The following is a 21,204-nucleotide window of genomic DNA, read 5'->3' on the forward strand; positions in this document are numbered from 1 at the left end:
TCTCTGTTATGCTACTATTATATTTGGCCTTGGAGGCGTCAAATTTCAGCTTAAGCTTTGCTTATGCTACGTTGCATGTTATACGAAAGTCTGTGTATTGCTGCTTTCTCTGTCGTTCTGATGGAATGGGTTCGTTGTAGTTTCTCTTTAGACAATGTCATTCTTCGCTATTTCTTTCTTTTTTCACATCTAGACAGCTGGTAAACAACACTTGCAGTTCGTCAAGTGTCAACTTAAAAATTAGTTGAAACTCCGCAATTAACGATTTCGTGTGACAGGCAACGCCGCATAAGCAAAGCTTAAGCTGAATTTTGACGCTCTCCTTGTTTCTTTTTTAACTGCACAGGATGACCCCGCTGCCAATTGGTGGCTATTCATTTGTTTGTTTTCACCGACAATTTTTTTGAAAGAAAGAAAAAGATGTAATTATTATTTGAAGCCGGAGGCTATTTTTGCGCTGATGTTATTTTTTATTTTATTAATGGTTGATCGGTGTGTGTAATCGTCGAGGCCCCGATGATTTTCGATGCGCGGAGCTAGTGGTCGCGCGGTTTTGGCGCACAATTCAAACAGCTGGAAAATTGGCAGTTTTGCTCGGGGTTTTGTTGGTTTGCCCTTCAAGAAGAAAACCAAATTTATGTATTTTCTCTTTTTTTCGCTGTGACGGGCTCTGACCATCTCATCACATTCCGGGGGACACTTTCAAAATTTAAGGTTTTCCAAATAAATGCAGGTTCTAGTTGTCCAAACAAACGAAAAATCATAGCATTTTTGAAAAAAAAAAATGGCGGGAGATTTGAAAATTTTATTTAAAAAAAGGAAAAGATAAAGTCGGTCTGAACTAGCGGTCCGCGTGTGTTTATCATTGTAATGACGTCTCATTACCACCGAAAGGTGTGTGATTGATAATAGTATGTAGGCTACATACGGGAGAAAACGGCGGTCATCATCAGTAGTCCCAATACAGGCGCTAATACGGGACAGTCCTAACTTATTCAGAAGAAGATGTGGCCAGAGAATATAAAATCTAAAAAATAGAAGAAGAAAGTAAGAAAGTGAATTATTCAACATATTTCATTTGCATGAAACAAGAAGCCGACTGCTGCCGACCACAAACAAAGGAATCGGAAAAGACCTCAAGATTATACATATTAGTACACAGTAGGCCTAGTATAGTAATTGTATACTATAGACAAAATAAACTTGAAAAAAAAATTTTCCAAGTGATAAAAAAAAAGAGAAATTCATCGATCGACAGCTCCCGCAGCTCACAGAAGGAACTAAACGCGCAAATTTCCCGCAGAGAGATATAGCTCCCATGTAGAAGAAAAATGATTTGTTCCGACTGTGAACACCAGCTAGGCTTCTAGATAATCTCCCATTTCTGGCGAGAGACTGATTTGTTTTCTTCTTCTTTTTACAGCGGCCGAATCAATTAATCATCATCTCTTTTTTCTTGCCCTTCTATAGACCCTTACCATCACCAACACCACTCACACAAAGGGGAGATATAAAACACAATCAAATCAAAAAGTCGGTCCGCTATTTATTTACTCCCTTCATTCAAATAAATCATCAGCGGCGGTGAAAAGACGATGACAGGTCATTTCGAAACATTTGAATGAAACAAAAAGTTAAAAGAAAAGAGAGGCTTTACATACGCTTTATACTTTAGTACAACGACATGTGAGAAACTTAATAACAATCGATCGTCCTACCTAAAGAATAGCTCATTAACACAATTTCGGCCGGTAGAAAAAAGAAAAATTGTCCATTTTATTTTCGCGGTCAAATTTTCAGATCAATTTCGAGCGGGAAATTGAAATGGGATTGATTGATATTCAAGAGGGCTTATTGGACTGGGTTACACAATGCTGAGAAGAAATGAGATATGCCTATGGGAGCATTTGGTAGACTAAATACCTGATTACTGGAACTTGGGGGAGATATGACAAAATATTAAACCTTATTTGCCTGACTTCGCGTTTTTGTTTTTATTTATTTAACAACCACAAATGAAAAATTATAAATAACAAGCAGTTGTGCAAACCGTACTTAACACGCTAAAAGGGTGTGGTAAATAAGGTGGGAAACTGAAAAAGGAGAATGAAGAAAAAGAAGAAGAGGGAAAGAAAAGGCGATAAAGGGGACTTTAAAATGGGGTATAGTTCAATTATTATTATATAATTCGTCAACTTGAAATTAATTCATACAGAGCAGTTAATCCGCAAAAGAAAATTTCAGGCATGACTGTTAAAAACGCGAATAATTGGTCCAGTTTTCCCGTTATTTTCAGTTGGTTCTATCCGATATATGGGTTTCGTCTACATGTTCCGGAACGATCACGTACATAGCCAAACGGGCATTGAGCAGATGAAACAGAAGATGGAGCTGAGGCAGTAACAAAATTTTGGGTGCAATCAGCCAATTTCGGGTCACAAGGTTCATCAGCTTTACTGTTTGTTTCATAATACAAAATTATAATGACATAGGAAGTGAAAAAAAAACGAATATACACGATAAATGTTTAATACCTTTTCCCGAAGTACTGTGGAATGCAAAGTATTTGAGCAAAAAGGAAAACGAATAAAGCAATAGTTAAGATAGTTGAACTAGGAATCGTTGCAGACATCATGACGAGAGAGTTCTGGTGCTCGCGAAGTCGATTTTAACACTAAAATGCTAACGTGTCATGTGACTCTTCTTTCAAGGTGAGACTCAGCAGGTCTTTCTGTTGACCGAATATGGAGAATTGCAGATATGCCAATTGCCACGTAGAGAAATGCGACGTTGCGAAGTTCCCATTATTCGCATAAGTTTTTGGAACTTATCTTGTGGCTTTACTTTGAATGCGGTATATAAGAGATATAAGCTGATGCAATATAGGCCGATACTTTTGCCGTTTCGAGACGCTGCTCACACATCGAGGAATTATTTTTTTAAATGTGAATAACTTTCGCGAGGATCTTCCAATCCGTTAAAAGAAGCGCAGAAGTGTTGTTGTAAAACGCAATTTGTTTATAAGGCCTAAAATTGAACATGATAATCGTTGCTTCCTTATTTCGTCTTTATTGCATTTGATTTTTACCCAAAAAGCCAAGGTTACATGGACCCAAACGATATCGTAATGTAACCACCCTATACTGGTTAAGTAATACGAAAGCGATAGGGAGGCTGGAGAAATGTTTAAGATAAAGGAGTTCTGAAATAAATTATTAAGTCATCCACAAAATTCAGAATGCTAAAGATAAAAGATTTGGTCCCTTAAATCCAATTGCCCAACACTTTTTGTACGCCAAATCATCCGAGCCCCTGTAGAAGTGCTGTCCACCACATGGACATACTTCTGGAACCGGTTCTCCCTACGGCATGTTGTTATATGCACAAACCACTGACCTTCTTTGCAATGGAAACAACTTTTGGATGTAGAATTCAAACTCCCTCAAGGGAAATTCCATCTAAAAAACCAGTCGATGGCACGCTAAAAATTTAGATTTTTAGACAAATTGGAGTGTGCAATGAAGAATACACTAAGAATTGTCAAATTTTTAGATTTTTCATGTAATTAGTTTCAGAGTTATTGCTATTTATAAATTGTATTTTTTTTTTAATTTTTCTGTAAAGGCAGAAAAAACGAAAACATGTTCAATTTTCACGTTTTTTCAATTTTTATAAAAGGTTTTTAATAAGTAACAGGTACACTCTCGCGCTATCCCAGTTTCTTGGGAGAAACGGTGGGTGTTCAGTAAAGGGTCCCAAGATTCCCCTCCAGGTTCGCTAGTATAGGAGGCCCATCGTCTCTCGGGGGTATATGAAAAATTGGGATTTTCGTTCTTTATCTGTAAAATTACCAATCAATGTGTCCAGAAATTGATTTAGTTTAAGCTTTATGTGATTCCCTATCCTTAAATACCTACTTCATCTAGATTAGGCAATGTTTTATATGTTTATTTTGTGATTGAAATTCACAATTTTTTAAAATTTGCGCCAAATAATCAAACAAATGTATTTTGTATTACTTATATTTGTTTATTCTGTTTTAAAATATTAAATATTAATTTTAAAATATTAAAAATGAATTTGAAAATTCATTAAAATAGAATAAACAAAACCTTTTTCTACCTGTAAGGTTCGAAAAAGCTTATCACCTTGCCGAATCATGCTACCGTATTCAAATTTCTTTTTATTTCTTATTGTTTTATTAAACAACAAATTATCGAAACGTTTCTCATAGTTGAATATCTTTCGAACATCATGGGCGTGTTTTGTTTTGTTTTGGTTTTTGCAAACATGCACGGGACTTTTCTTTCACCTTTTCATTATTTTTTATGGACTCGGCAATTTCTTTAGAGTGGTAGTTACAGCGAAATCAAAGTTACATTGAGGATCATGTCATACATTTTAAATTAACTCATACGTCAATTTTCACAGTTTTTCTTTTTTTCTTCTTGTTTTTGGAGATAGAAGGCATATTTACAAGCAGCCAGTTTATTTTTACGCTCTGTGGGTTCCCACTCCCTTGTATGTCTCTTTCCCAATCGTAACGGTGCATGCATTGCATACGACCCACCGGCCAGTTTGTTTTCACTAATTTAAAAAAAATTTTGTGTTTAGTAATATTATGGTTTAAATAAGATTAATTTTACCGGGGACGGCGTATCCTAGAAATTTGAGTCATTCGTAGTTCTTAGAGTTGAGGTGACGGTGTTTCAAAGCTTCTAAAATAAATCTTGATTTGTGAATGAGTATTGTAGAATTTTCTCGAAATTCTTGATAGATGACTGAGTCCGCACTTCAAAGGCCAACATTGATCCATCAGGGTGCTTTGTAGATGAAGGATCCGTTGGGGGTTTTGTAGCCTTCCAAATTTTTTTTAAAATTTAACATCCAATTGTTTTCTTATTTTCAGATTCAAAAATGCTAGCAGCTTCAAAAACGTAATGTTAAGACGTGTATCTATGTGTGAAGCACACAATTTCGTGTGATTTAGAGTAGTGGGGTGTGCCACACAATGTAAAATTCCTACCAATTCCTTAATTTCTCATTACAGTCAATTGTTTTTATTTATCCTTCAATCAAAGCACTGGGGAAAATTTTATTATCTTGGAAGGACTCGACTGGGTATATATAGAAGGCTAGACTTTGCATTTCTTCAGATTTGTTTAATTGGTGTTTTAAGTCTGGATGTAATCTTCGAAGAAAATATGTTGAAAATCGAAATTTACTGCCGAAAAGAACCGTTGCACGTAATAGCTGATCAGTAACGTTTTAATTCTGATGGGGTTTATTCTTCTGATTTCAGAAAAAGATCAGTGCTGGATGTTACAATTCCTAAAAATAAACGTTTTACTATATAATTTTTTGTTAGCTTTGTTTGTTAGGTTATTTTAACTATACTGATAATTGAATCTCTATGAGATTCCAAACGTTCGTAGTTGGTTGCATTTCTCTATTTGATGCGTAAATGCTTCAGCAAGAAGCGACCCGTTTTTAATGTGTATATCATTCGTGTACTCTTTTACTGTCCCTACTTTCGGATATTTCGTCTACTTTGTATATCCAAAGTTGGGCTTCTTATGTATGTCCCTTGATATGTATGTATGGATGAAAGTGTTCTTGATATAGATTGCTGCTTGCCGTTTGCGATGTGCGAGTTACTACAAGCAGGTCTCAGCATCCTGATCACTGGCTGTCGCATTCTGAGAATCAAACGACAAAAACTTCATCAATAGCAAAGTGGGAACGCTCTCATGTCGTGCCGGTCACGCACTTCAACTATATTTCATCTGAAATTGCTAAAAGGTGCCAGCTGGCTCACGAGTTTGTCAAACAAACGAATTTCAATCTTTTTATCTGGTTGTTTGTACTTAACATTATTTCTTATTGTGTGCATAAAATTTCAAAGGTAACCTGCGAAGGCGGATAAACCAAAAGCTGGTCGGCCTTCGACCCCCTGACTATTATCTATTATATATCAGTGGATTCTCGCCCTGGATCGAGTATGGCTTCAACACCATCTCCTGGCCCTTCCCCACGATAAAGTCGAGGGACTCCCTCTCCTGCCTGACGGCGTTTTTTTTTCGGGAGAGAACTCGTCAATCCTAATACGTTCTCTTACTACGTGGCAAAACACCCCGAATGGGTTGTAGAAACTGCATCACTGGCCAGTGTTGCTCCGGCCAATTTGAGGTACAACCTCAATTTACCGGATAAAACCATCGACAGCGGGTCGCTTTCTAAAATGTTAGAGCAGCTGTGGAAAAATGGAGGTTCCACAGATTATTGAGTTGCTGACAAAAGATTCTGAAAGTGTCAGCGAGAGAGATTTCTAGATCATGTGCATTCATTTCATGTTTGTTGCCCAGTTCTGTTTGGTTTTGTACAACCCAGCAAGTCCAAAGGTTTTGTACTTGGTTTTTTTATTATTTTTTAAAAATCTTTAATGCTTTTGCGTGTTCAACTTTTAAAGCATAAAAAATGTGTGTGCGTCAACAGTTCGGTTAATAAAACACAATTTACCTGCCTCTCGTTTAAGTTTGCAGCTCTTGTTGAATAGCAAGATTCTGGGATTTTTTTACGCGAGAAAGACCCAGAGTATCAATAGATTCATTTTTTTCGTAATCATCAAAGTTATTAAGTGTTTTTTCTCTTTATTATGCCCCTGGAACAAATACTCGTTGATCCTGACTAATCATCTTATATCTAGACCTACACTTTATTAAAACAACCCATATGATAAGTAATTGAATATCCACTGATTTTCTGATTTTTCAAATGAATTAGTCAACGTAAGTCAAAACAATATCATGTCCCAATTTACCGTTGAAAAATAAGCACGAACAATTCTTTGGGTATTGCTAATGTGGTTGTTAGCTGACTTCCATTTACCATTTACCATTTCTTATTGATTCTATTATTCACTCATTCCTATTTTTACCCTGCTGAACTGCAATTCCTGCTGGTTATCCTCGTGTCCTTCATCACTGGAAAGTTTTTTTTATCACGTTGGCTACAAATGTAACAGAGATGTGCAAAGTACTATAAACTGACTATTATGACCGATGAAAATTTTTCAAGACTAATGCAAGGGATGTAGTGCTAAACATGAACCTTTAAGAATAAGGAATTCGTTTGCGAATAATAAGACAGGTTCAATTCACGAATTCATCATACCCAAACAAACGACATTTTTGATTATGTCACTGAACGAGTAAATCACACAGCCAAATACCTAGGTTTGAAATATACAGTGAGGGTTCAAAAGAATGTGGTATTACATTTTACCTTACATTTGTCAGTGATGACATTCACATTACACAAGAAGTCAGATGAACTTATTACGCTTGATAAAATTTGTCACCTGTGCCTGTTCACTTGGACAAAAAACTGAAGCTATGGACAAACGGAAGCTATGCTACCTCTTTCTTAAATTGAGGAATATGGATAACATAAAATTTTCTTGAAAATGATGCTTATTATAAATGTTATTTTCAAGAAAAAACAATTCTGAGTGGTTTTATTTAAAGTTTATTTCATGGATGAAAGGATTTCCAAAAAAGTTCCAATTACTGCTAACGAGCAAGACATTATTTACCCAAAAAAGCTGTTGTTTTACTTGAAAGGAATCCCAAATAATGCATCTTCATAATCTATTCACTGCGTGTCTGTAGTATGGAAAATAACTCTAGCCAAATGAGCTCTCTCTAGTAATTCCACTGGTGTACTAAAACAATGCAAAGACAAAAAGAAAAAGAACGATAATATAAAAATAATAAAGGCACTTCCTCAAACCCCGAAGGTTCCCTCAGTGAAAAATGTTTTAATTTTGTTTTTAACGAGCAAGTAATTTTGCATCCAATATAGAAAAACAATCATTTCGTCAAGATATGCTTTTTGCATTATCTAAGCACTATCTTTCTGTATTATAGAACTGGATCGGATGATGAGTTGCATATTTTTACAATAGTGCTGTTTGAGATATTTTTTAACATTTGTTTACATCGCGCAACTAAACAGTTGAAAGAACTTTTTTTCTGCTAGATTAGCCTCAGGTTTGTTTGACTTGGTGGTGAATGGATCGGTGGACGGATCGGATGGATCAGACATCTAGAAAAGAGACAAATAATTTGGAGGAATTCGAGAAAACGCATCGAGTTAAACCTCTTTCATTGTTAATCATAAGCGACAAGAAATATAGAATCGTAAGCAGCTTGCTCTAAAGCGTTGATAAAACTTGTTATCAATGAGTTAAGCAACTTAATTTGTAGGTTAATCAGAAGCTGCTGGAAACATAGCCTACAAACAATTAAGGCACAGAAAAATGTAAATAATTTAAGAGAAACTAGTACCATCAAGAATAAACAGCTTTACAGGTTAATTCATCCGCAAACTAAAAAAAAAAATATCACCATGATATGTTAGCAATGACTTAGGAATTTGTACTTGAAAATACGACGAATCACTCGCTCGACGTGAATTCATACCCAGTGATTATTCGACCACTAAATACCTGTTTTTTGGGAGTTTGTTACCTTTGCTCACATTGGTCGTAGGAACTTTTTCACACCGTTTTTCCAACACCATATTGGTGTATTTTCTTTTGAAAAAGTGTGTCAAGTATAATAATTACCATACCTTTATTCAACAAGTCGAAGAATCCTGGAATCCGCATCCGTTGTCTTACCGCAAGATATCCCGATACACGAATTAGCCATAAGGTGTGATCACAACATAATATATGAAATCTTGCATAATTTTTTTTGTAATCTGACCATAACTTGATTTAGTCTTGAAAAATCTTGCTTTAGTTATTGGCTGATTATTTTGTATTCTTGCGCAATTGCGCAATTGCGCAACTATTAGCTAACTTTCATCAAGAAATTAGCTAATTGTTTTTAACCTTTTTTATATTACAATAGATATTTGGACGTTCCAATGGTTATGTGAAATCGAACAGCGGGTCGTTCATGGCTGTGCAAGGTTCATGTGATTTTTCTTAACCTGACGTGCCACCGTTTGAACTAGAAAAATTGATCCTAAAATGTAACGTTTTCATCCACGTTATTTGAAAAAGGAAGTTGCCATGTCAATCTATCCTTCTACCTTCTTTTCTTATCGAAGCACGCAACGAGCCGAGATACATTTTTTTCAAGATGCATGGGTTTTTCTTATTCGTTAAATATCAACATGCAATATGATATGGACATTTTTGCGTTAATGTCATTTTTTTTCTTACCTCTTCCCCTCATATTTAATTGTATTTTGCATTCGTTTCATCAATGACTCAAATGGAAAATTTGCTCAAGCCTAACGTGTGAGTTAATAGCTTTTTTTATCTGACTTATAGATTGCGACACTTGTCCGTGCTGCCCGTGTCGTTCCAAAGAGTCCGGAAAGCGCATGCATGACTCTCGATGCGGAGAAAAATTATTTCCTGATCAAGTAACTACGAATCCCAGGTTTATCGGCTTTTCCGGTGTTGAGAATTTTGACATTACACATTATGGGAGTGTTTCGCTCGTACACAGGGTGGTAATATGATGTCAGCGTGTTATCTAGTCAATTTTTATAATATATTATCTTTTGGAATATGTTATTCAGACTGTCGATTATACCGGTCTAAACCTTAATATTACTGGAGTCTCTGCTGGCCTACAAAAATTCCGTAACAATTTGCCGGTAAAATGGAGTACATTCCCTGTGATGTATCTCCATTGTCGTTAAGTTCCTAGCAGGATAACGGTAAAATTGGCGTTTCTTATCTGAAAGAAACGTCATCTGCTGCATATTTGTGGTCATCTAGGGTATGTCCTGGAACACACTCTTACCACAGATAAAGACCACTGTGATCTTTATCTGTGCTATAACATGCTGGGATTTTCTAAGTTATTCTTAATCTTCGAATTTGAGCATCATTTTCTTCATTTTAGTAGCTTGAGCAGTAGAGTAACATCTGCAACACGAAAATGCCAATACAATAAATCCGCTTAGTGTTGTTTTTGCATATTAATTTTTCATTAACGCGAATACTTCTTCCCGCTCAATATTTGAATTTCAAGAAAGGGGTTCGGCTGTATGAATGAATCCATAATGGCCGCCGAACCTTTTTGGAGAAACTTTATTCAACATCTAATACCCCTTTCCAGTCAGTTGCATTTCAACACGTTATCAACTAATTGTCAAGATGAATAAAAAAAGAGATTAGAACCTGCGGTCCTTTTTTTGTTTACTCAGTTGCTCGCCCAAAGTATTTGACAGGTGCGTAGGTTTCCATTTGTGTATACTTATTTTTGACGGCCGAATCCGAACTCGCTTTCATGGGTGCTTATGCAGAAATGTGATTAAATTGGTTTTCTCTTCCTTTTGAATTGTATTGCAGTTTTAATTTACATTTTTTTTCTGCCTCACAGTTTGATCGTTAGAGAAATTTTTTATTGCAGCAGCAAAAAGCCAGCGAAGGAAGTGAAATGGTAGCCGAACATCTGAAATCAGAATTAAATTTCTTGTTAGCAGAGTCTATTATAGAAAGAATATTTTTGAATTTAAGCCCAAGCAAGGCGTGGCCTCGTCCGAAGCTTAAAAAAAATCATAAAATGAAATTTTAAACTCCTTTTCGGAAACAATTCGACCGCTATTTTTACATAGAAATTGGTGATAACTATGCTCGATTCTGCTGCTCATGGACTTTTCCATTTGTTTATTGGCATGGCTTCTCTGTTCCTGCCATAATCAGAAGTTCAACATCGAGAGAAATAGGAATATATTTAAACGGTGAAAAAAATTTTAAAATTTCTGCAGAGTGAAGTGTATGGTGTTGATTGAACATCATCAAATCCGATCCAAGTCTGGAAAGCTTTTGAACAGATAGTTTTTTTTAAATGGTTGTGAATTATGCAGAAGGGGTTATTAGATCATTACCAGGATCGCTTATTTTCCAAAAGCCATAGAAAACGGTGCAACGATGAAATATTTTCCGCTTAATATTTGGCCCATAGTTTTAAAATCCGCATGGGTCGCAAAATCATTGAATTTCCTTGACTGGGAGCCTTGCCATTACCTGCTTTAATTGTAGTCCGTTTGTCAGTTAAAGTTTCTCTCTGCATGGAACTTATAATCCGACTCTTTTTGCTGAACCCCAATCTTCAATTCCTACAGCGCAGAGTCACTTGCGCTTCAAATATTTCTTGCATTTTGACATGGATAATTCCTAATTTCACTATTAAATCTCAGTCAGAAAAATAAAGAAATTGGTCTTTTTGCTTCGTTTTCACTTAGCAGTTCAGTTATTTCTGTTTAGCTAGGCAAACGTGAACTTGATGTAATATGGTCACGTTACTGTAATTACTGTCAAACCTCGTTATCAGAAGACGTCTTTTCATTTTTGGTAGCTCATGCGTAAACTCCGTAGCCTAAACTAATTTTTAAAATGCTTTAAGTAATGATATGCCTTTTTAATTATAGTATTTTTTTCACTTTCGATTATATTTCATTTAGCGTAAAGCTTTCATAGCTTTCGAGAGAAATGGAATGTGAAAGGTAGCTGACAGTTTTAAACGTAGTTCCTATATGCAAGACTTTTTCGAAAGGAGCGATTGGTTTCTGAATATTTATTTTCGGGCAATCTACAACACCAGTTACATTTATGAAAAACTTACGGAAGCCAATGGGCATTGCTCGATGAATCACGTTCATAGATAAGCTAAAATTTAGTGAAAAAAAATTGAACAGTCTTAAATGTTGTGAATTGAAAGGGAAAAAACGTTGGAAATATCTTAAATCTCGGCTTTTTGGTAATTAAAATTCGTGCTTAATTACGAAGAACGATTCATTCATAGAATTTTTTCTTATATTTAATAATGGCGCTCACAAATATTGTTCAAAACAAATGCCCTGTGCCTAGAAAAGGGTGAATGATGACGACTACTACCAACCGCCATCGCACATTCGACTTTCATTAGGTTACCCTTCGGGTGAACGGCAATTCACAAACTACTCGGGGAATTTCTCCCTAAGCAACTTTGGCAGCTGTTCCCCGTACTTTTCGGCAACGCTGAAAACGTTAAAAAAATTACGATAAAAATTTTGAAGACAGATTTGAAATAACATCAACTAACCAAAGACAACTCAACGCAATCCAATTTTAGTCTTCGCCGTGGTACATGTAATTCATAAAATCCGAAAATAGAGGTTCTTGACGTGCCAACAGGTGAAGCTTTGAGGCTTGTGGAACAGCAGGTGAGTAGACGTGATGCCGCATCGCGCGGCTTAACGTATGGTTCGAAGGTCCTTTTCAATTGCCTTAAATTCCTGGGTAAAAAATGTAAAAATAAACCTCACCTGTTGTTGTTCTGCGTAAATGAAAACAGCATAGAGGAGCGCACCATTCGTTGCCACCTTCCGGAATTAGTGACTTATTGGAAACGTAGGCTGGGTTTAGGTACTTTAACAGCGAAATTACGAAATAAGTCGAGCATAGCTCGCCAGAGCGGCTTCATTATGCCGAAAGGTACATGACACCATATATATGTCTGCCTATGTGATGTTACCGTTTTTGGCAAATGGTTGTAGTCTTCCCACGTTTTTCGTATGCTTGGTAAGTGGGATGACGAGGACCCCCCCCCCCCCCTCCCCCTATAATAGGGTAAGCGGCTACCATACGCATGACTCACCAACGACTCGAAATCCATGAATTCCTCGACATATAGCGATATGGTGACAACGTTGTGTTGACTCATATGCCTTTATGCCTTCAAGAAGTAACACAAAATTCTACTTCTGTCGGAAAAAAGTTTGAAACTTTCATTTCATTTCCATTGTAATTAAATTGTTCGAACTGCTTTTAAATCTTGATCATAAGCTTGCCTGTGACTGAGACATCATCATGTCAATTCAAAATCTCCTACCCAATCCACTTCACAAATTTTTTTAAATAAATTTTTCAACAATTATCTAGTTTTGTAACGTTTGGAAAATATCCCTTGTAACCGGCATTTCATTTTACAGAAAAGCTAGAGCATCACACACCGCACTATTTAAATAGAATATGTTTTAGCTTTTGTCGGGGAATATGTTCAAAATTGTGGCTTTTTATTGCAGAAATTTTTAGGTTAAATTTTCAACAATTATTTAGTATTTTAACGTTTGGACAATGGCCCCTTATAACCGCTATTTCATTTTACAGAAAAGCTAGAGCATCACACACCGCAATATTCCCATAGAATATGTTTTCGGTTGTGTCGGGGACATTGTTAGCGTTGAAAACTTTATTTTCATTTTTAAACATTGCGTTAAACAACTTTATTTTTCAAATTGTTTTTTATTTAAGTATGTCAATCACTACAGTTCCTTATTGTTCTAACGTATTCCAAAAATTCAATGTACAGACACACTAAGATGTCTTTTAATAAAATTAGAGGAAAAGTTTTCGGTCGAATCTCTAGTTATTGGTGCATTTCTGTATGTACTTTATGAATAATGCTTTGAACAAAAAATATTTGGCCGGCCAAGGCGAAACCCCAAAAAAGTTTTCGACGCGTTTGCAAATGAGTGAATTGTTGCAGTGAATTATTCAGTAGTGGGTTTGTGGAAAGTATGAATTTTAATTTTTTTCTGTTTTTTCTCTTGTTAGAATATATATTTTTTTATTTTATAGCATGAAGCACTCGAAAGCAAACCACAAATGATTATGATTCCTATAAAAATTTCAAGAAGAATTATAATGAGTTATCTAAAGACAAGGGGTATTGATGAAACAATATGAATCCACAAGTGTTGATGGCTTGGACAACCATATTGTTCACCAAATACTTATTCAACAAATAATACCGGAAGAATATTCTGGCTCTGTCTGAGAAGATCCAATGTTTTGGTACATAAAATTACGTAAAAAACCAATATTTAGACCAAACTTTACATTTTTATGCATTACTTCTTAGGAATCACATTGCTGTGTTACATAGTATAATAGCAAAGACTGTTGTAATAATTAGGACATTGCTGAGTTAAGTTTGCAGGCGGGTATTTTGACTGCAAATAACCATCACATCCAAATAGCATCAATAGAACACGACAAATTTAAATCTCAGAGGGTAAAAAATTGTTTAAATATATGGTTGTGAATATTAAAAACAATTTTTCAAAGTGTTGATAATTAGGGGAAAGAGGAGACCTTATCATCAGATGAAAACGTTTAATCAGAGATTTCGGCCAATGGAGAATAGTGCTCCGTTGTATACGTTATAGAAAGTATGCACAAGCAATATTCCAGAAAGAAAAGATGTTCATCGAAAAGGAAAGGTCGACAACAGGGTAGAAGTATTGATGGACTGCAAGGCGGAAATGTTTATTTACATGATGGTGAAAGTCTGTGACAACAGCAAGGCGGAAGTGTTTATTTGCATCAAAGTGGAAGTCTGGGACAGCAGCAAGGTGGAAGTATTGGTCAACAACCCGTCAACTTTTACGCACATGGAGTAAATCACAAATTCGGTGACGTGTACAGCAAAAAAAAATTGCTACATGAACGGCAACTGTACACATATTTTGAAACCAAAAATTTAAAATTGATTTGCGTCCCGGACGATGGTTTTAAGTATTGATAAAATTTTAAATTTATTTCCTGAAAATATTTATATCCTTTTATGTCCAGAAATTGTTTATTTTGTGCATCAAAGTGTGCATTAAGCATTTTCGCATCAAGTATACGAACACATGGAATACCACATTTCCGCACGACAACTTATTATAGAGTATGCAGACTACTATATGGAGGAGAATAAATATTTCTTCAAAGATTTCAACGAAACCGAACTTCCCTTTACTCAACACGGTATTTTCTTTTATGAATTTGTTAAAACTAAATAAGGGCAAATTATTTAAAATTTTATATTTTAATTGAAAATAGTAAGACAACTACGCAAGCTAGGCTGTTTTAATGGTTATGATGCATTGCTACATTTTCTAAAGTGTTTCTTTCTTAAAGTGTTCAACATACCTAGTTTAGTGTTGGAGTATTTTAGTGTTAGAGTTACTACAACATACTATGTTGTAGTAACTCAAGTAAAGATCACTTAGTTAACAGCTTCTGAATTTTAGACACTAAGCGTAAAAGGCAAGGACGTTGCATAAAAAATGTCAATGTTTTCAATGATTGCAGCCTACGTAAGGTTAGGTTAATTGAATGTAGAATTGAAAAACAAAACAGAAGAAGCCAAATTGATTATGGGTACACCAGATATTTAGTCAATTATTTTGGTAATGTAAACGTAATATATGATTGAAATCTCAGATACATTGCAAGCAATAGTGCCTGGAATACCTATTTCACGAATTGTTAAGTATGACATGCCCATAAAACCAACTTTGAGAAGAAAGACATGAAACATACACTTCTGTGGTTTTTTTGAAGAGCAATTTCTTCATTCCTCTTCACTATGCAAACACGAAAGCAAAGTCCATGCAACGGAATATGAAAAATCTATAAATTCATATTATCCACTTGTTAACGAGCTTTCCGATCCACAAATGCAAAATGTACTAGAAAGTACAGTACCTACCAGAAGTTTGGAAACGCCCGAGAGAAGCTTATCTAGAAATCTAATTTTCGTGGCGTTCCCAAAAATCCATTTTTTCACGGGGGACAACCAAATTTTTTTGAAGTAGCCATAATGGTCGGCTACTTCCTGAATTTTTTTCAGATTTTTAAAACTAAGGGGAGGGCAGCTAAAAATGCATGTAAAAGTTTGGAAACATGCTGTAGGGGCTTATTAGAAATCGGCTACTTTGACGGTCTCTAAATAGGGGAAAAATACACTTACAACGACGCGAAAAGTTGTGAAAAAAAGAGCTGCGTAAGCTCTACAACACGCGTCATGATTTGAATTTTTCAAAACACATGTAGTATAACTAATTTTAATTCAAAACGGGATTTATTATTTTATCCTTTTTCTCCCCTATTTTCCAACCAAACAGTGTTGCCGCTTTTTCCCTATTGTCGTGTTATCCGAGGGAGGGAAATATAGCCTGAATTTATTCAAGTGCCGCAAGGGGCGCTGCATACGACAAGTTGAGTGTTTGTTTGTTTAAGCAGACGTGTGTCAGAGTTGGTTCGATCACAGTATTATTTCAAATTTCTTGGCTTGGTAAGGAAGTATTGTTTACTGAAAATATTTGCGAATCATAGCGAAATATGTCCCAATTTTGGACGTGGAAACTAGAAATCAACGCAAGTCATTCGCTGAGAAATATTTAAACTTGCAAGATGCAAATTATTGGAGTGCTGCTGTGTTCTCAGACGAACAACGTTTTGTGTAACTTTTTTTCTACATTTAAAGTGGTTCAAACTGAATGAATTTTTAATTCTTATGTTTCTTTTACAGCTTTAATGGTAGTGGTTAAATTTCACTATATGCTGGTTCGCATCATGTTAACATACCCAACAGTGTATAAGTATGGGGATGTCTATCGAGCAAATGCAAGAGTGTATTGAAGGAACTTGATGGGCGTTTGGATTCCGGACAGTACATTGAAGTACTTCATGAGAATGTCGTTCCCTTCTGCCAGGACAGCCCTCTAATTCATGATCACTATCCAGTTCACACCGCACAGGCAGTCAGGAAGTTTTTGCAGTCCGATGGTGTAGCTGTAATAGAAGATTGGCCAAAAAAATCTGGTGATATTATGCCTTTGGAAACTGTTTGGTTTCATCTAATTGACAAGCTAAATGAATTTAACATCTTGGCATTCGACAAGGCTGGTTTATGGTCAGAATTGTCTCAATTGTGGTAAAGTCTAGATGTTGATGGCTACTTCACCCAACTTATTTCTGATATGCCCGAGCGTTTGAAAAATATCATTCACAAAGATGGAGCTTGGACTCGATAGTTATGTAATAAAAACTAAATCCGTGATTCCTTGTGAAGACTGGCCACAATAAATATTTTTCAACATGGGTCCTCATTTCATTTGTTTATTTAATAAGATGTATGGCCACCTTTAGCACGTATCACAGCTTCGCATCGATTTCTCATTGAAAAAATGTATTTTCGCAATATTTTCTTTGGAATGCTATTCCAGGTGTGTCGTAGATTAGTCCACATATGATCTTTAGAAGTCCGACTACTTTTTCGCAGTCTGCAGTCGACGTAATCCCAGATAGACTCTATAGGATTAAGGTCCAGACTCTGCGGGGGCCATACCATCCTCACTACATCTCCTTTAAGCAAACCAGTACAACAACTTTAGCAAATACAATTCCTTATAAATAAAAGAACAAGAGATGGAACACAAATCATTTATATGCTTATCAGATTTCTCTTTCTTCGCAAGATAATTTCTGCACAAATTTGAAGAATGTTTTGGATCATTATCCTCCTGGAAGATGAATCCTTTGCCTATCAATTTCTTTCCTTCGGGAAGAGCACGTCGCACGAGGATTGTGTGATAAACGGTTTTTTCCATGATTCCTTCGATTATTTTTAACTGGGTTACTCCATTCGCACATATTCCTCCCCAAACCATAACGCTTCCACCTCCATGTTTCATAGTCGGAGTAATATATTCTTTAATAAAGCGCTCGTTTTTCATCCTACGAACGAAGGTTTGGCGGTTGTTTCCAAAAAGTTCAAATTTTGACTCGTCAGTGAATAAAACTTTTTTCCACTTCTTCTTCGACCACTTAACATGCTTCTTGGCGAAACGCAGCCTTTTTATGATATTTCTGACACTTAGTAAGGGTTTGCGACATGCCACTCGTCCAATCATGCCCCAAGAGTGAAGGAAATGATTAATTGCCGACTGGCTGACAGGGATCTTTCTACTTGAATTAAAATCTTCGGTTTAAACCGATAAAATTGCACGGCGATTCCTTACTTCATAACTTCAAATAATGCCGGTCAGACTCGTTAAGAACCCTTGGTCGCCAACTTCTCGGTAAGCTTTGGTTGGTCTTCCATTTATTGAAACGCTGGATAGTTTTAAGATGGTCGATAAAGCATGGCCAGTTAGGACAGCAATGGTACGCATACTTTTTTTGGGAAAACTGTCAGTGAACAGTGCAACTATTTTTGCTCGCTCTTCAACGGAGAGTTCTTTTTTTACGCCCATCGTAACACCAATGACGCGATCCGCGGTGAACAGCACAACAGGACATTCAGAGAACGACTAAGGATTACTGAAATATTTTCATTGTGTGGAAAAGTCAAAAAGAGGAAAATATACAAATAGTATTGACAGCGAAAAGCATTTCAGTTCGTTTTCGAAAAACAAAATTTGGTTTTTGAAAATTTTTCTAACCATCCCTCCAACGGCAGACCCGGATGGTCCCGGCGGCCTTAGGATATTAGGGACAAAAAGGGGAGGATTCTAAAACAAAGGATGTCCTTCCGTTTTTCCACCCCCATATTCTTAGGTAATGCCGTGTGGTAGGGGCATGCCTTGCAACATATTTTTGGGTGATGTAACATTTAAAAACGATACCCCTTTCACCTTTTTCAAAATAAAAAATCATGGATATAGAGAATTTATTTGTCTTTTCGAGGAAAAAAATGAAACTCGTAATCACTACCTTTGGACCGGGGTGATCCAATACCTGGCGCGGGTACGACTGTGTATATCTGCTATAGATAAAAAAACAACATTCAATTTTCCCAACCTTTTCAAACCAACATTAACAAAAACTTTTTATTTTGACCGAATCATATTTATTTGTTTTGGCCTGATCATACCTAAAGAAAAAAAAACGTACCGAATAAACAAAAGATAACATGTTTTGGCCAAATGCATTTTTTTTTAATTCTTCGATTTGGCTTTTTGACAAATACAACATAAATAAATGTAGACTTCGGCCGACGGCCAAATCAAAGAATTCTTTTGATATGTAGTGTATAGCTCGGAGTAGAGAATAGCTTCATTCTTTACCGATTTCATCTGCCATTACGGGATCCAAGAGTTTAGTTTGATGAACAAAGACGAACTTGATCAAATTATTTGACAAGTAAATCTTAGTTACCACCCACCTAACATGACTTGGGGTCCATTTTAAAGTAGCGGGAGCTTATTCCAACTTTAATTGTTATTTACTCTCTAAGATTCATTTACTAAACACTAAATAACAAATATCACTTGAAAAACTGAGTCGACTGAAATGTTTTTAATCAAATCCCTTATTTATGCAACGACCCTATTGTATAAGCCAATTGGCAACGTCTTGGCTGCCAGCTCCTGTTCAGATATTCTGACCTGTTCAGATATTCTGGTAATATATTTGTCGGAAAAGAAGCCAATAGAATACTCATCATAGTTAACGACTATGATATATTATACTTTAGATGATGACTTACTTAAGAACTTTAGAACAATAACTTTAAAAAGAAAAAACAAGTTTGGGTCGTAGAAATCGGGAGTAAAGGTAAAAAATCACTTTTGGTTTTATCTCACAAGAAACGAGAAAATTATTTACTATGCGTTACTTTAACATTAACTGGAAGCTAAAACGAAAAGCTAAAACATAAATTTGAATATTATAAATTGTAATTTATTTTGGCTGCTACGATTGTCACGAGCATCGTGGCTGTCTGGTCCGATTTCTTGAAAGGGGCACTATACACACAAACGACATTGACCGAAACATAACAATTGAGTCATACACAGATTAATTTTTCTTGTGTCAGTGTACATAACTTTTAATAAAGATACACAGTATAACCAGAAAAATCTCGTGTAGGCCTATATAGTAATGGTATGTATTTTGAGTATATAGGTTTTTGCTGTCTGTCCATTAGATCCTCCGTTGACATGAGGGCCAAAGAGAAAGTTCATAGAGTCTTGGGCTCAGGTATACCCAGAAAACCTGTTTTGAAAGGGAACTGCCAAATCTTTTGTGTATAGTAAACTTATGTATTTTGAGCATAAGTTCATGAAATAACTCAAAATTTTAATTTATAAGCTAGGTGCTATAAAATGGGAATATTGGCCAATTTTCCCGGTATTTTCAATTGTTTCTATCCGATAGTTCCTCTTTTTCTACATTCCCCGTCATAACCACGTGTAAAACCCGGTGGGCATGGAGGCCATTTTCCAATCGATGGTAAAGCAGCAATACCTGCAACAAAACCTGGCACTGGTACTATAAAGGTGCAATCATCAGATTCCGGGTAACAAGGTTTACTTCTACGTTACGTAAAAATATTATGATAAGGGGAGTGAAAAAAATGAATATACACGATGAAATTTTATTACCTTGTCCCGTGGTACTGGGGCATGCACAGTACTTCGGCGAAAAGCAAAAGGAATAAAACATTGGTTATTAAGATAGTCGAACTAGGAATCGTTGTAGACTTCATGACGAGAGTTCTGGTGCTCGGGTAGTCAATTTTAACACTAAAATACTAACGTCATGTAACTTTTCTATCAAGGTGGGACTCAGCAGGTCTTTCTGTTGACCGTATATGGAGACTTACAAAATCGAAGAGTCATCCCATTATTTGCATAAGTTTTGGAAACTAACCTTGCGGCTGTTCTTCGGATGTTTTTAGCTACATTGCAGTTACTACCAAAACCTTTGGTCATGGTGAAACCGTAAAAAAAGTTTCTTCTATTATGATTCACACATTGAGTATTTTTTTATGTGAATAACTTTTGCGGGAATCTTTCAATCAGTTAAAAGAAGTCAAAAGTGTTACTGTAAAACGAAACTGGTTTAGGAGAAAGTTGGGTGAGCCGAGACGCGTTTTAATTTTTGAGTTATGACTCCCAAATAAATTAACCGATTTAATCTTTTGTTTTCATTTTTTTGTGCCTTTCTCCATTCCCATTATTTATTTATTTTAATTTTAAAACAAACGGTTTACCTTGTATCAATTTTTAAAGTTTTGAGAAAATTAGGGGATTGGCATACGAGTTCTCTGCACCTCGGGCTTCATATTGCTGGCCACTAGACTAATGAGAAGGCCTATAGCATGTCTCTTGGTCTAAAGTGAAGGCCAAGAACGCGTAGCTTCGGCTTTTATCCACCAGGAACGCGAGGGAGAGTGATAAAAAATGGCGACTAGCGTTGGAAATTGGAAAAATTAGCCCATTACTAGATTACTAATAACTCGGCCAATCTAATCCGGAATGTAAATTCCTTTTTGATTTGTATTGAGGGATGGCCGAGCAAACTTTTTGAAAAATTAGCTTTTTTTATGTATGTATATTTGCTTTTTCCCT

The 21,204-nt window shown here is 35.9% G+C and overlaps 3 long non-coding RNA genes across 4 annotated transcripts; 1 reads left to right on the plus strand and 2 right to left on the minus strand.

Annotated features, from left to right (window-relative positions):
- Window positions 1-1,979: 1,979 nt before the first annotated feature.
- On the minus strand, window positions 1,980-3,049 carry LOC124320863. Its single transcript, XR_006914052.1, has 2 exons — window positions 2,535-3,049; window positions 1,980-2,456 (listed from the first exon to the last, which is right to left on the minus strand). It is a non-coding gene; the product is annotated as an uncharacterized LOC124320863 (long non-coding RNA).
- Window positions 3,050-16,076: 13,027 nt separating this feature from the next.
- On the plus strand, window positions 16,077-16,948 carry LOC124326339. The gene is made up of 2 exons (XR_006915543.1): window positions 16,077-16,307; window positions 16,377-16,948. It is a non-coding gene; the product is annotated as an uncharacterized LOC124326339 (long non-coding RNA).
- A 3,030-nt stretch (window positions 16,949-19,978) lies between these two features.
- Window positions 19,979-20,749, minus strand: LOC124321061. 2 transcript variants are annotated; one of them, XR_006914116.1, is made up of 2 exons: window positions 20,236-20,749; window positions 19,979-20,163 (listed from the first exon to the last, which is right to left on the minus strand). It is a non-coding gene; the product is annotated as an uncharacterized LOC124321061 (long non-coding RNA). The 2 variants fall into 2 exon arrangements; XR_006914115.1 differs by having other exon boundaries at window positions 19,979-20,166.
- Window positions 20,750-21,204: the final 455 nt, after the last annotated feature.

This window comes from Daphnia pulicaria, chromosome 1 (genome assembly GCF_021234035.1).
Source record: "Daphnia pulicaria isolate SC F1-1A chromosome 1, SC_F0-13Bv2, whole genome shotgun sequence".
Classification (NCBI taxonomy): Eukaryota; Metazoa; Arthropoda; class Branchiopoda; order Diplostraca; family Daphniidae; genus Daphnia; species Daphnia pulicaria.